The sequence below is a fragment of the Phymastichus coffea genome, unplaced genomic scaffold, assembly GCF_024137745.1.
Source record: "Phymastichus coffea isolate CEN01 unplaced genomic scaffold, Cenicafe_Pcof_1.1 PCOF00023, whole genome shotgun sequence".
Classification (NCBI taxonomy): domain Eukaryota; kingdom Metazoa; phylum Arthropoda; class Insecta; order Hymenoptera; family Eulophidae; genus Phymastichus; species Phymastichus coffea.
The window spans coordinates 2317845-2343320 of record NW_026706834.1 but is presented as its reverse complement, the minus strand read 5'-3'; the positions used below and the strand labels follow the sequence as shown (position 1 = coordinate 2343320).

At 44.0% G+C, this 25476-nt stretch overlaps 1 protein-coding gene across 3 annotated transcripts in view; it reads right to left on the bottom strand.

Annotated features, from left to right (window-relative positions):
• Positions 1–25476, bottom strand: part of LOC131675475 (kinesin-like protein Klp10A) — a 929209-nt gene that overhangs the window by 432820 nt on the left and 470913 nt on the right. The window lies entirely within an intron of this gene.

The window sequence follows — 25476 nt, the reverse complement described above, 5'->3', positions numbered from 1 at the left end:
TGGCTGAGTGCCACGACGCCCCGGCGGCTGGGCATCTTGGGCGAGAAAAGACTCTCGCCCGGATACGCCGCTTTTACTTCTGGCCAACCCTCACAGATGATGCCGCCAAATACGTGAAGAACTGTATGGTGTGCCAACAATGTAAGGTGGAGCAGCGCCCGCCCTACGGCACCATGGGGCGCCGCCAAATGGAAAAATCATGGCAGATCGTAGCCGCGGATATAGCTGGACCCTTTCCTCGAAGCTCAAGAGGGCACGAATACATCTTGGTGTTCGTAGATCTATTCACACGATGGGTGGAATGTATCCCCCTTCGAAAGGCCACGGCTAAGAATATCATAAGAGAATTCCATGATCAAATAGTTACACGGTATGGCGCGCCAGAGGTCTTCCTATCAGACAATGGCACCGAGTTTAAAAACAAATTGGTGGAAGAATACCTTAATAGAAGCGGCATCTCGCGGGGCCTGACGCCAATTTACTGTCCACGAGCGAATCCAACAGAGAGATACAACCGCACCCTTAAGACCATGATCAGATCATACCTCGAGGAGCAACACAAGGATTGGGATGAGAAGCTGCGCGATCTCTGTTTCGCCCTTAACACCGCCGTCCATAGCTCAACTAAAGTTAGTCCCGCCATGCTAAATTATGGGAGACAACCAGTGCCGCCTGCGACGATCCGACGCGAGCGGGAAGCAATAAGGGCAGAAAACGAAGAAAACCAGTCGCGGGAAGACTGGGCGGATCACCTGAGTCACCTACCCAAGCTATTCGAAACGGTTACGGAAAGGGGGCGGCAAGAACAGGAACGTCAGGCGAAAATGTTTGATCAGAAGCGACGCCAAGTCCCTTTCAAGGTCGGCGACTGGGTGTGGTACCGTAACCGCGTCCTTTCATCCGCGGCAAAGGGGATCTCGGCTAGCTTGGCGCCGTTTTATAAGGGCCCATACGTCGTCATCGAAAAACTGGGGGCAAATACCTTCCGAATAGCCAATCACCAGGAGACTATCGAGGGTACGGTTCACGCCGAAGAGCTTAAACCGTTCCACGAGGCGACCAAGGAAGAAGAAGACGAGGAGACTCGACCTCCGAGGGACATCGAGGCGAAGCGCGACCCGCCAGCGACATGCGACGAATCGAACGACGGAAATCGCGAAGGGCAAGGCTCCGAATGCACTCCGGATTTAGCCGACGTACCTCCACAATCGGAAGCTGAGGATTCCGAGGTGGGGAACGCACCCAGACGGCGACGACGTGGGCGGCCCCCTAGAGGACCACGGAGTCAGGGCCCCCCAATCCCTGAAAAGATGGGCAGGGGTCGCCCGAGGAAAGCCGTATCGGTGGTACGTCGGGTAGTCGAGCGCGCGGCGTCGAACGAAAAGCGGGGAGACGAGCCTCCCATACGAAAACGCGGACGACCTCGGAAATCGTAGCTCGAACTCATTAACTGTGATACCCACCCCGGGGTACAGGCGATCTATATTATGTAACCATTTACCATTTTCAAACATATCATATCATGCATCATACTCATGTCATATATCATTCCTTTACCTCAACCCGATGACCTCCTCCTCCCCCAACCCTAGGATAGAGACCACGATCAGGAGGAATGCCGATTGGATGGAGGAAAAACTCCGATATCTCCTCCTGTCGGACTCGGCGCAGACAAGGGTCACAGAGATCCTGGGCCGGATGAAAAGAAGGCTGGTTAGGGCCCGAGATCTCGAGGACCCGATCCACGTGGAGGAGACAATGGTGAGCGCGGCCGACGCGGCCCTCAACGAATTGGGCGAAGTCAACCTTGGGCGCGTGGCGAGGGAACTCATCGTACACACGCAAGTACGATTCCTCGCCCAGCTCGGACGCGCCCACGACCGGGGGGAGTCGATGCTCGCCCCAGGCGGTCGGACGAAGGGTCGCCCAATCCACATCGTCGAGGTGAGGGATCCCGCCCCGGGAATCCCGGTAGTCACGCACAGACCGGGATTGGCCTCGCCACCTCCATCAGACGGCTTGAAGGAACTGTGGGAGAAGTTCCTACCGATGCCTACCAGCAGGGGAAGTCTAGCTCCAAAGCGCCCACTTCCACCAGTGGGGATGAGGCGAACGCGGACGGCAGAGGCAGCGACCAACACCGAGGCTGCTCCCTCCTCCGAGACATCTGGCTACGCAGGGGCTCCTTCCTTCTCCAAGGGCTCCTCGGCCAATCGGGAGCCCACCAATGATCCCCGCGCGGCGGCCGCAACACCGGACCGACAGCCAACAGGCACGGGATCGGAGGACTCCAATACCGCGCAACCGGATAGGCCGGGATACCCCAGGAGAGGTCGCCCATATAACCGGGATGACTGGCCTACCTCTCCGTTAGCCTGGCCAATGGAATCCTCCTTGGAGGAGAAGTGGAAGATCCTCCACAATGCCCTCCAAGAAATGGACAGCGCCTGGAACTTCGTGCGACTCCTCACTCACAACACCACCGTGAGGTTCGCCGAGTTCCAGGATTATGCTGGTGCTACACAGATGGCCGGGGAATGGACGGAGAAGGTCGCCATCTGGCTATCCTACACCGCGGCCATTCGGAAGGTTCGAGCCGACCGAGCCTAGAAACGAGAGGATCGGGCTCGCGGAGACCACGGAGGGGTCTCGGACGAGACCCACCGCCATCATTCCGGGCCAACCTCCAGCGCCAACATCAGCGTGGAGGCATCCTCATCCAGGGGAGGGACGGTGAATATCACCATCGCCCCTGATAGAGAAAGGGGCCAGGGTGGGCAACGCGGACAAGCGTTGCTCGAAAACTTCCAAAGGAAGCGGAGTCGGCGTAATCACGATCCGGACCGGAAGCCGAACCCGAATCATTGCGACCCCAATAACAGGAGAGAGGGGCTCTCCTTCTCACAGGCACAGGGGTGTGCCCGGTGTGGACATCCGGGCGTGACCCGATCCAGCAGATGCCCAAACATATTGAACCACCCGCCAATGGGGAAACCAAGTCGACCCCTTTAGCCTCCCCTCCTGAATAAAGCAATTCCATTCGATCACGAAAAATCGCATTATTATTATACCCCAGAATCATCCATAGCCATCCATCGCTCATCTTCGCCTCATCGATATCATCCAAACTTCCGATAAGTCTGGACTAGAGGGGGGCTGTAACGAGTAGGCTCGTTAAGGGGTAGATGAGCGAGATTTAAAATAGCGTGCCATGCCCAATAGACCCGCGCAGCGATAAAGAGAGAGAGATAGCTAGGACGCGCCGATTCGAGAGAGTACACGTGAGACCGGCAAGCGAGCAGCACGTGTTCGAGGATCCTTTGTAGATTTGACTTTTTGGGTGTGGAGAATCGAGTGGAGTAGTGTGATCGTTGAGTGAGATTGAGCAATTGTGCAGAAGGAATACTGTGGTCGGGATCGACATCCTGCTTCGATCAGCATACGGGGGCGACCGGACCGAAAGTCACCAGCAGAGCGAGGAGCCTCGACTAGTCGCCCACAACATCAGCCCGGAGACCTCCCCGATCTCGACAGTATTGGGCGACGATCTTCACACGACTAGATTCGGGTTACAAGGAAAAGCTATCTACGGCTGCGACCGACCGAGTAAGTCCTCCTCCGTTGTAACGTGATTATGAGTGCGAGTCCTATTAAGCGAGCGTATACGAACTGCGCCGACCGTGCGCCACTTGAAAATGTATCACCTGTCTCTCTCTCACGCGTACGTTAAGTAGACCGTGCGCCGTGAACCTCTCGGTCGATGCGGAATGCGCGCGAGTGTGTCAACAAAATAATCGAATAAAATCCGTTCTGGTTGTACTGAGTAAGACGGCGAGATTATTCGATTACACCAAATCTTTCTCTGCGTTCCCTTCTCCTTCGTAACGTTTTCGGAGAACCTGCAACCGTCGCTCTTCTTCGTTTTCCCGTGCTTTCGCGCTCGTTTTCAGGTTGCGCCGCCGGCACGGAGCTAGCCGAAAAGAAGGAAACAACGACGACATAGATATTTTGTTAACGGACAGTGATTTGCAATTACGAAGAAATCAACTCCCGTTACATATTCCCATGTTAAAATAAAAAAATAAGAGGTAATAGTAAATTCGATTTCAAAACTTTTTTATATCTAATGTTTTTCCCATAGAATAAATGATTAGAGAGAAAAAAATTCATTTCCCTTTCAATGGGTTCTTCGAAATGAATGAACTGACCAAAACTGAAATGAATTTTTTTCTCTCTAACTATTTGTTCTACAGGAAAAACATAAGATATGAAAAAGTTTTGAAATTGAATTTACTATTACCTCTTATTTTTTTTTTGACATGAGAATGATAATAAAAAAAATCAAAATGGACGGTAAAGGCCGCATCAAAGAATTTTCTCAAAAAATGTTCAATGTTTTTATTAACATTCTGATGTACAAAAAAAAAAGAGGTAATAGTAAATTCGATTTCAAAACTTTTTTATATCTAATGTTTTTCCCATAGAATAAATGGTTAGAGAGAAAAAAATTCATTTCCCCTTCAATGGGTTCTTCGAAATGAATGAACTGACCAAAACTGAAATGAATTTTTTTCTCTCTAACTATTTGTTCTACAGGAAAAACATAAGATATGAAAAAGTTTTGAAATTGAATTTACTATTACCTCTTATTTTTTTTTTGACATGAGAATGATAATAAAAAAAATCAAAATGGACGGTAAAGGCCGCATCAAAGAATTTTCTCAAAAAATGTTCAATGTTTTTATTAACATTCTCATGTAAAAAAAAAGAGGTAATAGTAAATAAACTATAGTACTTACACACTAATCCTTTTGCTTTTCCTACATCTTCAAAGGAAGTTTCAACAGGCTCAGCATTTGTCTTGCCGTCGATCTGGTCATGAGTCCTAATACACTGAATTGTAGTTCCATCTTTTATCTGTGACGGAGAATTTCGGCTCGCCGATTTTTCTCCTCTGTCTCTCTCTCATCCGTTCGCTACACCCGGGCTGAGAGTGTGTTGGTATACACTCTCATGCCTGGTTTTTTCTCTGTTGTGAGGTGCGGCGAACGGGCATTGGCGGAGCTGGAGGCGGTTGACGAGGCGACGATCCGTTGCCAGGATCGTCATGCGGGAGAGCGAGCGAGATGGGGAGAGCGCGAGCTGTGCACGGATCCGATGCGTGCGCAGCCGGGGGGAAGAATCGGCAGTTTCGTTTGGGCTGGCCGATCGCGTGCGCGCGTTTGTTTTCGTTCGTTGCCGATTTGGATTTTCCGTTGGTTTTTCTTTGGAAGCGGTGCGGTGCTTCGCCACGTCGTTTGTTTTGTGGATGCGCACCCGGTGTGTGGGTGCGCATCGGTGGTTCCATTTTGGTGTGAGTGAGGAGTGAGTGGCTGGGTCGCGCCCAGCCAAGCCTTGCCGCCCAGCACCGGTGTGCGTGGGTAAGGGCGAAGCCCGTACCGCTGGCGCGCGCGTGTTCGGCGAGCGAATCCGGCGAGCGGCTGAGCAGTAGCACCAGCAGCAACAGCTGAACAGCCGCAACAGCGACAACAGCAACAGCTGCAGCAGCAACAGCAACAGCAACAACATCAGTAGCAGCAGCAAGCCGCAGCCGTTGACCGGGAGCGGCCATCTTCACCTGAGGTCGCCGTTGGGAAGATCGGTGCCGGTTTTCTCTCTCTCTCTCTCTTTCTCTCGCTCTCTTGCATGTCCGGGGTGTTCGCGGGTGCAACGGTGCAGGTCGGGCAGTGATGCCGGCCCCCGTTGCCGGGTGTTGAGGTCGCGAGTGCGTTCGCGGGCGTTTAGGGTTAAGCGGATTATCGGGCAGTGATTGCCGATAATCCGATTAAGCGGATTAGCGTTTTTCTTGTATTAGGCCGATTTGCGAGATGGAGTGTGCGTGCTCCGTCTAATTATTAATTTGTGTGTCTTTCTTTTATTTTTCTTTTATTGTGTTCGTATTAATAAAGTTTGTTATATATATATATGTGTCATATATTACTGCGTCAACCCGTTCGTTTTCCCGATTTTCCTTTAATTCGTGCGCGATTGGCACACACGCTCGGTGTGCCATTCAGTCGTGGGAGCATTCGTGCCTCCCGAGCCCTCCTTTGATAAATATTGTGCGGACGGCCGCGAGCAAGTATTCTTCAACGAATAGTCGGCTTAAATAATTCCGTTACATATCAATAACTCGAAAGGCACCAAATTTTGTTCTGCTTTATAAAAATTCATAAGGACAGCTTTCGTTACTGCACCTTCAACATGCAAAATCTGGTAATATATTATATTCTGGTTTTATATATAATATATTATATCTGGTAATATATTCAACATTAGTATGTTATAATGCATTATAGTAATAACAAATTAATAAATTTGTAAACTTACCTTGCCAACAGCGATCTGTTCAACATATTTTTGGATCAGCGTCTGTCCCCAGATTAAACAAACAATCCGTTTGGAACTGCCATTGTTCAACACAAATTTGAACAAATGATATTTGACCTTACTTCCAACAACAGACGGAGCATGAACTTCGTCGAATACCCTACGACTTCTCTGAAAAAAAAAAAAAAAAAGATTATAAAAAAAACATGAAAAACATCATAATTTTAAAACAAAATTAAAAGGCAATCCATTTCCTTACGTTGTTTCATCTTTGTCACGAAACTCAGCTAAGTCCTCGTCTGTCGTGAACATCGGTTGATTGCATTCGCTGGCCATAATAACTGTATAAAAATCAATGTATATGCATTTTATGAATAAAAAAATATTTTTAGTTCTCAAAATTCAACACGCGGTTTGCAACTTCATATTATAACCTAAATAAGCGAATACGTATTATTCATCATCATATTATAACAATGCATGCAAATTATTACGATAAAAATAAATAACACCGCAATAAAATGCATATAAATTTATCGACGTTTAAAAAAAAATTAACATAAAAAATTCAACTCCAAATGTTAACACGTGAGTTAACCTCATTACCCGAACATATCAAAAAGATAGCGAATAATATAAGACATAACTTAAAAATAATTTATGTACTTTTGGCTTTCGTAATAACACTTACCTTACATTGAATTATCGGACTGACAAAGACTAAAAATCAGCAGATGGAAGTAGGTCATTAACCGAATAAATTTTTCCACAGCACCGGGGATGTCAATGGCAAGACAATACATTGACCGGATTTGTACATTGACCGGATATGACCTCTACCCTTTCTTTTCTCACTTCACTCTTACACGCATGTGCTGCCAATGAACAAACATACACACACACACTACTACTTACCACAGCATATAACGTCACGTTCTCAGCCAATCAGCTTACGAATAAGACGCGCTCACTCATGAGTCTCAGCCAATCAGATCACGAATAAAACGCGTTCACTCATCACTCATTTCCTTTTAGAAGTAGGATTTGAAATTGAATGATTTTTCTCGAGTAATACTATGAAGAGGTCAAACTTGTGCTGTACACTTGATTGCCCTAGAAAAGCAATTTAATAATTTCATAAAAATCGGTGGAACTATTCAGACATCACAGATAAATATAGATGAAATTCAAAGAGATGGTATTGTTTGAAGACCAATTCATTCTGCTTTTAAAAATCGTATTAATACTATAGTCATAGCAAATCAACATCATGTGGATATAAAGTCGTTTTTAAATGAAACAAACAAACTTTTACAAAAGCAAATACCGAAGTTTCTACTTATTCATAATGCATTGAAGATAAATATGGATATTTCAGCTTAGTTTATTATTAAAAAAAGGAACGAAGAGAATATTCAAATTAAATACTTTAACACTAAAAATCAATGCATTCATAAAAATAGTGATCTAACTGAATGGTATTGAAGAAATATTGAAGACGTTTTACTTAAGAATAAAGAAGAATTTCAAGAAAGAGACACTGGTTCATCATAAAAGACTATTGTTAAGTAAGCTTACAGTTTATATAAATAAATACAATCCACTCAAACTTGGCTCGTATATTCCATTACCTATGGTCATAAAAATGATAAAAGCTTGTATTAATGTTAGGAATACTGACAATGAATGTTTCAAATGGGCTGTACCATCATGTCATCATCCTACTAATAATTATAAAAACCAGAGTTATAAAATCATTAATTATGCGCGCTTTGCAAAAGAATTGAAATTTGATGATATAACGTTTCCTGCGGAAATAAAGAGTATTCGAAAATTTGAAAAGTTGAATGACATATTTATAAACGTATACGAGGTGTGTTCAAAAAGTAAGGTGACTTTTCAAATTTCACGGGCAACGTACTTTCGATTATCGATTTTTTTGATTTGTTATGTTGGTACACTCTTCCCGAACATCTGTACCAAGTTTCAAGTGTATAGCATTTTTTGTTTGGTTGTGAGAGGCGTAAAGATTATAAGTGTTTTGCGTGCTCGGCGATTTCTTGCTATCGAAAAATATGGATCAAAGGATTTGCATCAAATTTTGTGTAAAAACTAAAATAAAGTGCTCCGAAACACTTGAAATGTTGACGGTGGCATACGGTGAAACTGTTCTGAGTAAAAAAAATGTTTACAAGTGATACAAACTCTTCCAAGATGGCCGGGAAGATGCCAATGACGAGCCTCGCTTTGGACGCCCAAGCACGTCAACAACTGATGAAAACGTTCAAGCAGTGAAGAAAATTGTTCTTGAAAATCGTCGAATCACTATCACAGAAGTTGCTGAGGATGTTGGTATATCGCTTGGCTCGTGCCATGAAATTTTTTCTAACATTTTGAGACGTGTGTCAGCGAAGTTTGTTCCGAAATTGCTAAATTTTGACCAAAAGAATCGTCGCATGAGCATCGCTCAAGAACTGTTGAATGACGTAACGACGACCTAGATTTACTCAAAAGGGTCATAACTGGTGATGAATCATGGGTATATGGTGATGATATCGAAACCAAAGTCCAATCGTCCCAATGGAAGAACCCAGATGAGCCAAGACCGAAAAAAGCACGCAAAGTTCAATCAAATGTCAAAGTTTTGCTCACTGTTTTCTTCGATTACCATGGCGTGGTGCATCAGGAGTTCTTACCATATGGACGTACGGTCAATAAACAGTATTATCTTGAAGTTATGCGCCGTTTGCGAGAAGCAATACGAAGAAAACGCCCAGAATTGTGGAAAAACAATTCATGGCTTTTGCATCACGATAATGCCCCTGCTCACTCATCTTTACTTGTGAGAGATTTTTTGGTCAAAAATAACACCACAATCATGCCTCAGCCACCATATTCACCGGATTTGACCCCATGTGACTTTTTCTTGTTCCCAAAACTAAAGAGACTTATGAAAGGACGGAGATTTACAACGATTGAAGGGATAAAGACTGCATCTCTGGAAGAGCTCAAGGCTATACCGAAAAGTGCTTATGAGAAGTGCTTTAAGGATTGGAAAAATTGTTGGCATAAGTGTATTGTATCTGAAGGGGACAACATAAATATTGATAAATAAACAAATATTTTTTCTTAAAAATACAAAGTCACCTTACTTTTTGAACACACCTCGTACATTCGTAAAAAAATATAGAAAAAATTTTAATTTTATAATTAAGAAAGAGTATATTGATGAATATGATAACCAAAGCCAAAATATTCAGAATGAAGAATCAATTTCCGATGAGTTGACTATGTTTGAATTAATAATTTGTCTGTTCACACTTCTTAGAAGTTAAATGACTTCACATACTAAAAAAATCTATCTTTGTGAACGCTGCCTCCACTATTTTACTACTGGGGATTAATTGACAGCTCACGATATTGATTGTTCAAAAATTAATAAGTGTAGGATAAATCTGCATAATGATACAATTCTAAAATTCAAAGATTCGAAACGTAAAAAAGTGGTTCCATATGTCATATATGCTGACTTAGAATGTTTATTATAACCAATCGACAATAGTCGTGCTTTTCAAGAACATGAAGCTTTTAGAGTTGGATTATATATAAAATGTAGATATGATGACAGTAAGTCAGAGTATAAGTCTAATGGAAACAAAACATTTGAAGAAGAGACGACTGCTCAATGGCTTATAGAACAACTTAAAATATTATTAGCTTAGTTGGAAGAAGTATATAAAAATGCTTTAGCAATGAATCTTTCCTTTATAGATGAGTATACATTTAATTGGGCTTCGAAATGTCACAGTTGCAATAAAACTTTTAAGGAAGAAGAAAGGAAAATTAGAGATCATTGTCATTTAACCGGTATATTTCGAGGAGCTGCTCACAATCATTGTAATTTGAATTATAAACAGACCAATTTTATTCCAGTAGTATTTCACAATTTTACAGGCTATGACTCTCATTATATCGTAACAGAAATTGCTAATAATCCAGATTTTGAGAGAAAAATTTTTATTCTAGCAGAGAACAAAGAGCGTTATATATCTTTTACAAAACATGTGTAGGGTTATGTCATTAGTTTACGTTTTATTGAATCGTTTCGTTTTATGTTTTCATCTGTAGATAAATTAGCATCATATTTACCTAAGCTAGATATTGTAAAAAGAGAATATGAAAAAGATAATTTCACTGGAAGACAAATTGATTTACTTAAAAGGAAAGGCGTCTTCCCGTACAAATACGGTAACAGTTTAAATAGTCTGACAGAAAATCAATTACACTCTATGGAAGGATTTCATAGTCAATTAACAGATATTAATATATCCATGGCAGAATACATCCACGCATCAAACGTTTGGAATACTTTTCAAATTAAAAATTTAGATCAGCATATTAATCTTTATCTGAAAACAGACTGGACGAGATCGTGCGATTACAATGAGTTATCGTACTTGGGAAATGTATGAGTATCCGAAATTACCTCGTATATCAAAGCATGTTTAGAGTGTTAAGACTTCCAATCAATTGGAAAAGCCCCGCTTTGTTATTTTAGCTTTTGAAACTATACGTAAAAGTTCAGCGAGTGTTAATTCTAGTAATTTTGATAATTGTGACATTAGTAATGTAAAGCTATTTCTCAATTCACAATGCTATCCATATAGAAATCTCAATTTGAACATTGATCAAAATCAGCATGCTGTTCTCTACAATATGTATACTAATTTTCAAAACACCTATGGTAAAGAAAAAAATGTAGTAAAGCCGTTACTCAATAAAAAAGATTACATTAATAGAGTACCGCTAATAGTTAAGGACTATTCCAAACAAAATGAAACATTAAACAGCGCACCAGCCAATGTTCGCCTAGAATTTGAATCGGATCGAGTTTCCTGAAGATATTGCTGCCTAATACTTAATATTACACGATTGCATTGTACAATTAGTGGTGATGTCAAAAAATTAGCTTAAAATTAATAAAACATTATGTAATCAATGTATACAATGCTTTTCAATAAAAAGAAATAAAATATAAACATTGTTGGAATTCAATTTAAACTACCGATAATCATACTATATAACTCAGGGGTGTGGGCTATGGTGACTATGACGTCCTCTATTTTCGAATAGTGGTGAGGTATGGGCTTTATATAGAAGAAATACATGCATGTAATCTCATAACGTCTTTGGTATCTCGTAGAGCTCACATTAACTTCTTCATCTTTTGAAATGGATTACGTATTAGATATTCAAAGTTTTCAAGACTCAAACGAGTCTTTTGTGTGAAAAAACTCGGCTATTTACCTTTATATATTGATACTTTTCTAACTGTGCTTTTCTTTGAACCACCGCATCATGGCTTAAACTTCCTATCATATGTCGTAAAGTAAATAAATTATTAGAAATGTTTCATCATGGTATATTATGAAGATCTGGCATTATACCATATAAAATTTTACCGTGTGTATTGAACAAATATTTACATAATTCTAAAAATATTTATGTAAAAGAATTGCAAAAGAAACAATGGCTACCAAAAATATTACCTAAAAAGTAAGTATAAAAATTATTTTTTGTCAGAAATTAAAAACATTATTAATTAGAAAGTTCTTTCCTTTTATAGAAAAATTTTGGATCTTGAAAGCGACATGAGATATCCACCATTGAAAGAATTACCTTTGCCATTAAAAACGTTGTAAACATATATATATATATATATATATATATATATATATATATATATATATTGTAACGGGGTAAAACCGTTTAATTATTTTCTGCGCGCGAATACACTAAAAGGACGCGCGCAGTTAATTATACTCGGTACGTAAATCGGAGAGCATGTAAAGATAGTCGCCAGTCAACCAGTAAGTTCTCTTATCGAAGGAAAGTGAGTGGAAGCTATGAGATATAAGCGAATCAAAAGAAAACATTTGTTAATAAAATGAACTAGATCTTTTATTATTCCTTATACTCTACAGAAGGTCGGCCCGCGCGTTTGTTTACGTTGACGCTCGCTCATCGACAACACGCTTTGCCGGTACGCTCGCTGCTCTTTGTTATTAGAGCCGTTACATGCACGCATCAAATATTAGAATTAAATTATTATTCATACGATCGCGATCGCGAAATTAAGCTGGCCAGCTTACCTTATATTTGCAGGCGATCAGAGAACACAGCGACAAATCGCACAGCACGGAACAGTTTTTCTATTGTTTTGCTCGCGGGTCGCGAATGCGCGCACACACTGGTTTCGCCCTCGATGGCGAAACCTCACACACCCTCTCTCTCGTCCTGGTCTCGAGCTGGCGGATGTCTGGCACCTCGGTGGGAGCTGACACGGCTATTGGCACTCTCGGATATCGTTGATCTGGCGTGTAGTCGTCAAGGGCACGTGAATCGGCAGTTGTAATAGCGAAAGCGGGCGGACACAACAACGGTCAATGCTTCACTGGTTCGAATTCTATCGCGCGCGTTCCGTCTGCTCGCGTGCCGAATTCCTTCGTTACCTATTTTGTCCCCCCGGCAGGTGCTGCCCTCACAGGCAGCAATTAAGCTAAATAATCAGCGCTAATTTGACGTTTACCGTCACAGCTCCCTTCCAGTCTGGACCTATAGGGTCCTCGACGATAATTCCATTAGCGCTGCCCTTTCCGAGGAGGAGAAGAGGAAGGATAATAAAGGGTTATAGTCCAAGTGATGTTAAATTCGTGTTTTATTGTGTAGCAGGGCGGTATATCGGTGGCCCTGCCCACGGGGGCAGGGAATCATCACCTAGCTGGTCTCGGTGGCAGTTCCTGGCCCTGGTCATCCAGGGGAGGACGGCCGCGTGCCTCCCACCCCAGCCTCTCTTGGACCAGGTCGGCGTGTTGTCGCACGCTTGGGCAGCGGTCCGTGCGGGTCACCCCGGGATAGTGGCACACGTTGCACCCTTCCCACTGAGCACGGGAAAGGGTGCCCCGTGGGAGACCTCGCTCTCTGGGGGTCAGAGGCAACTCGTTTCTACGGTTCGGGGCGGACCACAACGGTCTTTCAACCGTGGGATCCTCACCCGCCGGGCCTAGAACCACGTTGATGTGGATGGGCCCCGTTGCTTGACCGCCCTGGCCCCCGTCCACATTCACCACCAGGTTTACCCCGCACGTTTGCGGGCCCTGGTGCGACGTGATCCCCGACCTGGCTTCCGGAGCCGTTGTCCTGGCTCCGGCGATCGGAGGCTGAGGGAGGCTCGTCTGATTGCCACTCGCCGGGCCCTCGATGGCCTGGCGGTGGCGCTGCTGGACCTCCCTTAGCGCCGACGCGAACTGGCGACGGCGGGACACCACCTTCTCCCAATGATCCAGGTCATCTGGGTGGTGTCCCGCGGCTGTGTACGCGTCGTACTCGGCGTACACAGCCCGTTGGAGGGCGTTGAGGGTTGTCCAGCCTCGCTCGACTTCCCTCAACCCCTCAACTATCTCCTCCCAGGTCCTTTTGCTAGACGGGGGCGTCTGACTAGGGAACCTGGGGCGCCAGGTCGCGTCGGGGGCACCCTCTTCTGTTTGGGTGCCCACGGATGCCGTCGGGGCCTTCATGGGGATGGGTCCCGCTGGGGGTCTCGACGGTGGCGCGGCGTCGTCGCGCGTGACGCCGGGTGTAGTCGTCGGCGTGGTGGTGGTCTCCTCCGCCGGGAGCTCTTCTATGAGCACGGAGGATGAGCTCTCGTGAGCTCGTACCCGTGCTCGCTCCTCTTCCTCCTTCTTTGCACTGTTGGCAGACCTGGCACTTTCGGACGTATCCCTTCACATCCGTGTACATTCCCGGCCAGTAATAGGACTGGGTGACGCGGGCGAAGGTCTTCTCGCGTCCCAAGTGTCCTGCCGTCTCTAGGTCATGATTTTCGAACAACACCGCTTTGCGTTCTTCCGGGGGCACGACGAGTTTCCATTCGTCGCCATATCCGTCTCCTCCTTGATGATCGTAATTCGGCTTTCGGTGGTACATCACCCGACCGACAACCTTCCAATTCGGGTATTGCTCTGGTTGGCTCTCGACGCGTCGGAATTGATCCGTGTACCAGGCGCTGTCCCTTGGCTTCGGCTGGTCCATTGCGCCAACCTCTGCCTTCGTGGGCTCGAAAGTGCGTGATAAGGCGTCGGGCAACACATTGTCTGCCCCCTTTCGGTATTCGATCTCGAAAGTATGGCCTTGAAGTTGTAAGGCCCATCGGGCGAGACGTCCAATTGGATTCTTCAGGTTGTATAGCCATTTCAGGCTATTGTGATCAGTTACCACCCTGAACGGGTACGTTTTTATGTATGGGCGAAATTTTTGGATGGCCCTCACGACCGCCAAGCATTCGCGCTCCGTAGCTGAGTAGTTTTGCTCAGCCGGATTAAGGACTCTGCTAGCGTACTCTATGATTCGGTCGCCGTCTCCTGCTTTTTGTATCAGGACGGCACCGATTCCTGTAGCGCTAGCGTCTGTCTCCAGCACGTACTGCCCATCGGATTCCGGTAGTCCCAAGCATGGTGCGGACATCATGAGTGCCTTAATTTTGGCGAAGGCTTGTTCCTGTTCCTCTCCCCACACATATTCGCTCTTTTTTTCCTGTTAACCTCGTTAACGGTTGAGCGTGTGTGGCGAAGTCGGTCAAGAATCTGCGGTACCATGAAGTAACCCCCAGGAAGGTGCGCAGCTGTCGCACGTTTCCTGGTCGTGGGTACTCCATGATAGAGCGCACCTTTTCAGGGTCTGGCCTGATCCCCTCGCGGTTGATCAACAGGCCCAGGTATTTGGCTTCAGACTTGCAGAAGACGCTTTTCTCTCGATTAATCGAGAGGCCAGCTTCACACACCCTGTCCAATACGGTTTTTAGATGTCGTAAGTGATCCTCGAAACTGGACGATACCACTATGATATCGTCCAAATAGGCGAAGGCGAATTCGCCTAATTCGGGGCCGATCACACTATCGATCAACCGCTGGAAGGTGGCGCCGGCGTACGAGAGACCGAACGGCATTCGTACGAACTGGTAATGTCCCAGTCCGGGTACGGTAAAGGCCGTAATCGGCCGAGATTCGATCCTGAGTGGGATCTGGTGATACGCGCTACTGAGGTCGAGCGTCGATATATAGCGTGCGTTTCGCAAACGCCTTAATATATCTTGCATAAACGGCAAGGGATACGCATTCGGCTCGGTGACTTTGTTGATCTTTCTGAAGTCAATACAAAATCTGTACGAACCGTCCTTCTTGCGTATCATAACCACTGGGCTCGACCAGCCACTGTCAGCTGGTTCGATTACCCCTTGGGTTAACATTTCCCTTACCAGTCTATGCATTTCCTGCTCGACCTTGTGCGATACCAGGTAGTAACGCTGTTTAATTGGCTTCGTATCACCGACCCGAATCTCGTGCTCGATGCCTGCCGCACATCCCAAGCCCGTCGGGACTCGGGATAGGGCCTCGTCGATGGTCTTCTGTAGCATGGTCTGTTGTGTAGCCGTAACCTCGGCTAGTCCGATTGTGGCTAACCTCGGACCAGCCTCCAAGCTAGCTACTTCTAGCTCCATTTTGGCCTGTGATCCCTTGAACAGCAACGTGTTATCGTCGGGGTCAAGCACCGCTCTGAACAACCTGATGAAGTTCACTCCTAAAATACATTCTTCGACGAGGGTAGGGAGGATGGCTACTCTCGTCGGCATCGTCAATCCTCCCACGGTGAATGGTAGCATGGCGTGACCGACGATCGTCAACTTACGACCGTCTGGTAGTCCTGCTGTTCTCGCGTGGGTGCTGTCCAATCTGACGCCCAGCACAGACGCTATTTGTAGATCATTACTACCCATGGCTGTGGTGGAAGCTCCCGGATCATAGAGGGCCCGTATTTGGAAGTCCCCTATTTTCACCGGTAGCCACCAACGCGTCTCCTGTTCCGGGGAATATCGGGAAACAGCTTCGACGGTTCCACAGCTTTGCTCTTTATTCATCATAGCGCTAACCATTGTGCTCTTGCGTGGTCGAGTGACGTTACTTGTCGTCCGAGCCCCTTTGGTTCGGACGATCGGAGTTTCCATGGGGTTCTTCTTCGACGATTTATCCGTCTTTACCCGTGCCCCCGAGGGCGTGTGCGATCCATACGGCACCGCCTCGGCTGGTCTAGGGTCTCTGGCTTTACTAGTGTCGTAACCCTTCTTCTCTAAGTGCACTCTACCGCCACGCTTATCTTTGGCGTCACCAAGGGAGTTCTCGTTCTCGACGCCCAATACGCTCGCTACTAACGGCGTGGGCTGTGTTGGCGGAGGCTGCGAGATCTCTTTGACGGGGTTTGGGTTACCGGATGAAGGAGTGGGATCAACCCCACCTATCCACTCCTTTACTCGTTTCCCTTATTGCACTAGGGACAGATCTTCCTATAGTAACCCAGTAGGCCGCACTCGGCACATTTGAGAACTCTCTTCCTCGTTTGCGGGGAGTCTCCGGCCTTTTAGTTCGGTCCTCGGAAGTCAAGCTTTTGTCGGCTCGGTTATTCTTCATTTCCGCCGTCATTTCCTTGATGGACAACAGCAATTGGTTAAACATGTCGATGGGCAGAACCTTTTTCTCGCCATCGACGGATTCCAGACTCGGATTAGGTGTCGCCCCCGCGGGCGTCGGTGTATAGACGACCTGGTGCGTCACCTTCTCGAGTACCTTTTCCATGTGGTCTAATCTATCGCTGACTTCCGGTTTGTCACCGGACATAGATGCCACCTTCCCCTTACGACCCTTGCTCGCGTCGGTGCGGGGGTGATACGCCAACTCAGGATATAGAGTCGTCTGAGGGTCTGGTATCGTCCGCTCCATCCTCCGCTGATGCAAGTTGTTCTGGGCCATTGTGGCCAGGTCGTTTAGGGTCCGTACGGAGTCCACTTCTGATCTCCGTATTTGGCTCTGGATTTCCGGTAGGAGGTTGGCATGTAGCAGGTCCAGCTGGCTCTCGTGCGTCATTCTGGGGTTTAGCCGACTCATTAGGCCCATCATGTTCGCGATGTATACATTCGCGGGTTCGTCTGGGCCCTGGTATCGGCCTTGGACCTCTTTGGTTAGACGCTGCTGTTGTTGCCTGCTGGTCCCAAACCATGCTCTGGCGTCGGCCTCGAAATCCGCGTAGGAGAACCATTCGTTCCGCATTGCTTCGAACCAGACGAGGGCAGGACCGGCGAGTAGCTCGGAGACAGCTATGAGCATCTCGTCTTCCGTAAGTCCAGCGCTGCTCCTCGAGTTGTCTAACCTTGATAAAAAGGTGTCGATGCTCGCGTTGCCTTCTCCGGAGAACCTGAGTTTCCATCCCCGGACGATGCGGCCGACGTCCCTTGTTGTCGACAACGGGTTTGACGTCTGTTGGGGTGACCACATGCTCGGCGGGTGGTTGTTCACTTCAGCATTAACTCCACCGAGTTGATGCTGTCCACCCTCTCCGAAAGGGGGCGTCCGGCGGGGGGTCCTGCCGGCGGCCGCCGTGGGCCTCAGTCCGGGTCCGGCTGGAGTGCTCTGGGGTAGCCTGGCGTCGTAATGGCATGTAAATGTATCCTGGAATGCGACGCTCCTACGCGTGTTTTCTCGTTGTGGTTCCTCATTGGAACTGTTTGACTCGTCTTGCCGCATATCTCTGTGTACGGCATTTTCCAGTTCCTTCATCCTGGTTGACAGGTTGTCGATTTGTTCCTGCACCTTGATGTTGGTCCTGACGATTTGTTCTACAATTTGGGTTAGGTTAGACGCGTTCGAATTTCGTGAGTCTTGTACCTCCCATTTCGTCTCATGTTCCCTGGACCGGAAGATGAGGTCTTGAATCATCACCGCGAATGCCGGTGGGAATTTGAACTGGCTGCCATCGTCAGCCGTTATAGTAATTTCCTTCTTACTATTTTATTCGTCGATTTCCTCCTCCTGGAGCGTCCATACCTAATTTTCTATTTCTGTCTGAGTGCGGTCCATAATTGCTGTTTGTTCGCTTGCGTTTGCTTTCTTTGCAAAATTTACAGTTATGTTACGAGGGTGCGAGTGTTGTATTACGATTCGTATGCCGGATGAAAAATAAAAAAAATTTTATTAGCCAACACTGGGCTTAATCAGCGGCGTTTTACGAATTATTTGCCGAAAGATTCTTCGCTCGTTAATACGCAATATAATTATCCTGCCTATCAGACGCACTAACTGTTTATTAGTACGGCTGTGTGAGTTAGTATTTAAAATATTGTAACGAGCGTTGCGCGTAATCACCAACAACCGCAGTTAATAATATTAAAAAAAATATTTACGTTAACACAGTACAATATCAAATAAAATTATTTAATTGAATTAATTTTGTTTGAAAATTGCCGGTATTAGTTTTCCCCGGGCCATCGGGTATAATATTATTTGCGGCAACTTTCAAAATTCGTTGGTGTTTACGCTTGAGAATGTTTTCGGTCGCACTCGCACGCGTTCACAGCTATTATTTACAATTTTTCGCCGCGGCGGACCTTCGCAAGCTAGCTAACAGGCTTTGTTTACTAACGTGGCCTTCGGTATCAAGTGCGCACAACAACACTTGATTGCCACCTGGGTCGTTGGTTGACTGGGCGCGAGTTTACTATTGAGAACCGGTGTTTTGCACTATCAAAAACACCGTAGGTTCTTTAACGTTGGGCGCCATGTAACGGGGTAAAACCGTTTAATTATTTTATGCGCGCGAATACACTAAAAGGACGCGCGCAGTTAATTATACTCGGTACGTAAATCGGAGAGCATGTAAAGATAGTCGCCAGTCAACCAGTAAGTTCTCTTATCGAAGGAAAGTGAGTGGAAGCTATGAGATATAAACGAATCAAAAGAAAACACTTGTTAGTAAAATGAAATAGATCTTTTATTATTCCTTATACTCTACAGAAGGTCGGCCCGCGCGTTTGTTTACGTTGACGCTCGCTCATCGACAACACGCTTTGCCGGTACGCTCGCTGCTCTTTGTTATTAGAGCCGTTACATGCACGCATCAAATGTTAGAATTAAATTATTATTCATACTATCGCGATCGCGAAATTAAGCTGGCCAGCTTACCTTATATTTGCAGGCGATCAGAGAACACAGCGACAAATCGCACAGCACGGAACAGCTTTTCTATTGTTTTGCTCGCGGGTCGCGAAGGCGCGCACACACTGGTTTCGCCCTCGATGGCGAAACCTCACACACCCTCTCTCTCGTCCTGGTCTCGAGCTGGCGGATGTCTGGCACCTCGGTGGCAGCTGTCACGGCTATTGGCACTCTCGGATATCGCTGATCTGGCGTGTAGTCGTCAAGGGCACGTGAATCGGCAGTTGTAATAGCGAAAGCGGGCGGACACAACAACGGTCAATGCTTCACTGGTTCGAATTCTATCGCGCGCGTTCCGTCTGCTCGCGTGCCGAATTCCTTCGTTACCTATTTTGTCCCCCCGGCAGGTGCTGCCCTCACAGGCAGCAATTAAGCTAAATAATCAGCGCTAATTTGACGTTTACCGTCACAATATATCATTACGGCAATCGATCTAACTATGTATGTGTCATTACAAATATACAAAAATTGTTTACATGGATTAAAGATAGACTGAAGCAATCTGAACTCGATGGTATCAATGAAGTTGATAGTAATACATACAAAAATTCATATAAACATTTCGAAATAGCTATGGTAATCACTAATAAAAATAAAGATTATAGACAAACTGTTCTGTATTCAATGTATAATTGAACAATAAATTAATAATGAAATGAAAATTCTATGAGTTCTACTAATAAATATTTGAATAAAACTAACTACGGGGTTGAAAAGTTCCCGAAATCGAATGAGACTACTATAGTGCTTACTTAAGTAGAGAGAAAAAGAGAGAGGGAGAGAACAGCATCCATGCTATACGATGTACTCAATCTCCCTCTACTATACAGCTATAGCCTGTTGAGCTAAAGGAGAGAGAGAGAGAGAGAGAAAGAGAGAGCAGCATCCACGCTATATATAGTATATACGTGCCTAGCAAGCTAGAGACGCTATCCCCTCTCCGAGAGCCCATACCTAGCCAGTATATAGCTAACCAAGCTAGAGACGCTACCGCCTTTCCGAAGGCTCACATCTAGTTAGCATAGCTTAGCAAGCTAGAGACGCTATCTCCTCTCCGAGGGCTCACACCTTGCCAACATAGCTTAGTAAGCTAGACACGCTACCCTCTCTCCGAGAGCTCACGCCTAGCCAACATATAGCTTACCAAGCACCCTATTAACTTCTACAGCGTCCCACCTTTACAACCTTTATAGGAGAAATCTACCTTGACAGTCTATATTGTTACGTTACATAGTGATAGACTTGTGAAATACGTTGACCGTCGTTAATTGGAGAACTATTTTGCTTGAATTTTTGGTGCTGCGATTTTCCTCAAGCTGTGGGCAAATGCTAGAACAGGAACTTGGGTTGGACCACAGAGCGTCAACTCCCAACCAAGTTCAATCTCCTATATGACCCCCATAATGCTCCTTTCGAAATTTCCTGACGTTCAAGAAACGGGTCCTTTGTTTTCTGGAATGGTGATTGGCTTGGGGCCTAGAGTCATCATTGGAAGACTGAAGATCAACCTACTTGAGGCAAGAGAGAAGATTCAAGAATCAAAAGACGGGTCCCAGTTTTCTTCTAGAATGTTTGTTCGGCTGTGCTTGAAGATTTGGCATTGGTTGAAGACGGATTAACCAGCTTGGTTTAAGATGTTCTTATTGTCGAGGACGACAATTTTTCAAAGGAGGGGGTAGTGTTACGAATGCGATTTATAATATCGAATTTGTACGTTTGTATCCACGGCAACGTCGGAATAAATATTTTAGTTGTTGTTTTGTTTTTTTTTTATTTAACGTCGCACTATTTATGCTCCATCAGTGCTAATCAAGGACGGAGGCTTGCAATGTGTTTGAGAACAAAGCACATGAAACTTTTTTCAGTGGTGCTTGTATCTATCAGCAGGGACTGGGAATCGAACCCGGGCCTACCGAAGCCAAAAAAAGCACGTCAAAATCGGAGCAATGTTAAGTCATTATTGATTGTTTTTTTCGATTGTGAAGGTGTTGTACATCACGAATATGTATCAACAGGTCAGACAAACAGTAAAAAATACTACATTCAAATTTTGAAACGTTTGCATGATACAGTAAGAAAAAAACGGCTGCACTTTTGGGAAAGTGGTGACTGGCTTCTCCATCACGATAATGCGCCAGCGCATTCATCCAATCTTGTGCAGCAGTTTTTGAGCAAACACAATATCGCATTACTTCGACAATCTCCATACAGTCCCGAATAGCCCCTTGTGACTTTTGGCTGTTTCCAAAACTAAAAAAACCACTCAAAGGACACCCATTCGATGACAAAACAACGGTTAAAAACAATCCGATGAGTGTACTTAAGGCTATCCCTAAAAGTGAGTTCCAGGACTGTTTTGAAAAGTGGAAACATCGATGGAACCGTGTTGTTCAATCAAGTGGGGATTACTTTGAAGGATGCCACCCACTAGATGATGAAGAATAACGCTAGCACGAAAATATAAAGGTAGGCCTGATACTTTCACCTACGACGTCAATTCAGTGACAGAAGAACCTATGTGCACAGTAACTTTCGAACGTTAGAATTAAATGCAGTGGTGAGCGATAGCCAAACCAAGGAAAAATCAACTTGAGTGACTATAATCCACAGCATTTTAACATGAGCTTCAATCTAGTTAAATAAGTTGAGAAGCTGGCAATTTCTAGAATGTTGATTCTTAAAGCCATAACCGACATGTCTGTGATGTTATGCTTACTTTACGTGAAAATGTTAGCGGTTCGTTTCAAACGATCGTTGAAGAGATTTACGTTTGTGACTAGTAAGATCATGATCTTCCTTTTTCAATGACGAGCAGTAGTTGGACATTATATTTTCGTCTTATTTACCTTGGTGTTGTTTCATTTGTTCCACTGTAAGAATCACAACTGATTGGCGAACGTCTATCAACATCTACTCTGAAAATTTGTATTTGACATTATGTGAATTAATATATGGGAGCGAAGCGTTATCTAGTTAGCAAATTTCTATAAATTCGTGGTCGAGAATTACAACAAATAGTAAAATGACCGATCGGCAATATTACGTATATAACGTCTACGAAATTGCGTAATTATTTTTATTTGAATTAAACAACCGCTAATAAATATTAGTGTAGCTGTTTTTCCGTGTTTTAGCGTGAGCGTCTTCACTTATTCCCAACGTCGCTCAATTTTTAGAATATATAAAATATTTTTTTGTTCCGCACTCGTGTACAATATTTCGGTACGCACGCAATCAATCTCTAGAGTGTCAACAAACCGGCAAGTAACAGTGAAATTGACACCGTGTGAGCGAAGTCGCCTTGTTATGGTATGCGCTTGCTCGACTCTGGAATGTCAACAAAGCAGGCTTGCGCGAGTTGTTGAGTTGTCGGCACGCGGAAATCAGATTTTACACTTTTAACCACACATTTCTTTGTTGGGCGCCAAATTATATAACGGGGATTTAGCCCGGTTTACCCCGTGAATATAAAAAAAAACAATAAATGGGGAATGATCGAACAAACGAAGTCTGAAGCTTATTGTACTTAGTCGTCCTCCCAGGTCCGGTGCTCGTCACGCCGGTGACAGGACGGACGGATCAGCGCAGATTCGTAGTGTTGGCTAAGGAACGCGAAAGTCGGAAATTCAAAAGCGGTTGTCGATGCGAAAAGGTAGGACGGTCGAATAAAACAGCGGGATACGATTGAGCCAGGAGACGTCGCAATTCCTCCTTGAACAGGGACACACACTCCAAGGGCTAAGAAAAAGGGCAGGAGGCCACAGTCAAGGTCCAAGGAAAGAAGGCAGTTGGAACAAAGGACTCTGTCTGCTCACTCGCGTGTCTAGACAGCTACTGCTCGCGCCGCGCGCTAAAGTACTCGCTTTCGTCAATGAGCCAATCAATGCGCGCGGTCACTCGCTAAGGCGCGACTATGTTTCTCTCTGTCTCTCCGCGCCTTACTGTCGCGCAGGGAAGTATCTCTGCGTACTCGCATCTCTCTCTCACCTCACTTACCTTATATCAGAACAGAAGTGTAATTACATATGTAAATATATATAATAAATGAATATAAATATAATAAATTTAAAATAATAAAAACATAGGATAGGTTCGGAGAAATATGTTACATATACTTATCATTACTAGGGAGAGAGAGACATAATGAGTCAGCAATTTCACACGTTATAAATGTTTCATCAGAATATATCCTTTCCCTATTTACCTATTCAAATTTATGATCATGTTCAAGCTTACTTTTATCTGCCTGATAACTTTTCGAAGCCCTCTTGAAAGTAGCTTTTGCCAATTTTTTAACACGATAATTATCCAAATCATTATCTGAAGCATTTTCAGAATCTGAGGAACCAGAATAATCTGCATTTGGTATCATACAGTTCTCATCATCGTCTGTTGTATATACTTCAGTATCACTTTCAGGATCAGGAGAAACAGCATGCCTCGATCGTTTTCGTGGCATTGCAAGTATAGATATAAAAACAAATTGTTCAGGAAACCTCGCTATTTCAGGATGCTGTATTTGAATAACTTTTCGATTGGAAAACCAAGATATATTTTATCGACTTCAACCACTGATGTCACCAAATAGTCTTTAGGAAAAATTTTCTCAAAGAAAGGATGGCTTACGTTATGAGTAAAGTATATAATTTATAGGCATACGGATCATTTCTTGTATTTAGAGCTTCTTGGGGAATGGAAATTCTGTACGTCTGGACTCTAAATTGTACTGGGAAGTTTCAAAAGTTAAAACGGTTGAAAAGAATTCGCACAAGTTTGATATTCTTTTCTCGAAAACTCTAGACTTAAGGAAAAAACTTATGAGAATAGAAAAGTCTTAGAATTAGTCAAAGAATACTCTAATTTTTTCATATTTTTTTGAAAAATTTCTGAAAACTTCGAATTTCTGGTTTTTTAAAAAATCAAAAATTTTCTGCAACGACTCTGAAAAAAATTTGAGAGTATTTCTAGACAAATTACAAAACATTTTTGTTTTAAAAAACTTTTTTCTAAACCTTATTGTTTTGGAAAAAACAAATAGTAACGAGAAAAGTATTTTTTTTTCAGATTTCGGCATTTTATTCGTCATTTTGAAAAAAAAGCTCAAATATAAAAATTTTCTGTTAAAGTTCAACTATTTTGTGCACTCATGGTTGAAGAAAGATTTTGATTTCGATACGTTTAGGGGTAAAAGAAATTCAGGAAAAAAAGAATTTTTACTATTTTTTTATAAAAAAACCGCATTTTTTTTTTATAAACAACAATTTCCAATGTTGAGCCCGGATTTGGATTCAGCACACCCAAATACATAAGGGACGATACCTCAGATCAATTTTTTGTTCCGTTTTACAAATGGATTTTGCGATCAAAAACATGCTCAGAAAATGACGTTTTTCGTTGTGAAGGGTTAATAATATATATCTGATCGCTTGTACCAACTCAGCTCCTTGAAAGTTGAATGAAGACACGACTATGCGAAACAGTACGTTAAAGAAATGGCTCACATTATTTAGTGTATATGAAGGAAGAGAAAGAAAAGAGAGAGAGAGAGAGAGAGAATATTTATGAAAGCGATCCGTAAATGTTCAGGAAAAAATCGGGTACCTAGGAAATATAATTGAGCAATGATAAAGTTGGTGAAGGTCGCAATAGCAACATTCATATTATTCATGTTTTTTAATAGCAGATTACTTATTTTTACTAACCAAATTTTGATGATTATTGGAATATTGTGAGAATCAAATTTTGTTGTTCTTGAAGAAATTCAAATGTAATTAGTTCTTATATAATATTGAATATTAAAATATTATATTTAAAAAATTAAACCCCATTTATAATTGAATTTGAAAATTCAACATCGTAATATAATTGTTTAAAAGATTCATTTTGAAGTCAATATTTTGTTTATTGTTTAAATTTATATTATAAAATTAATCATATCTGCTTGTATTTTCCTTCTCTTTATCTATGTGAATAGAATAATAAAAAATTAAAATATTGCATGAAATAACAT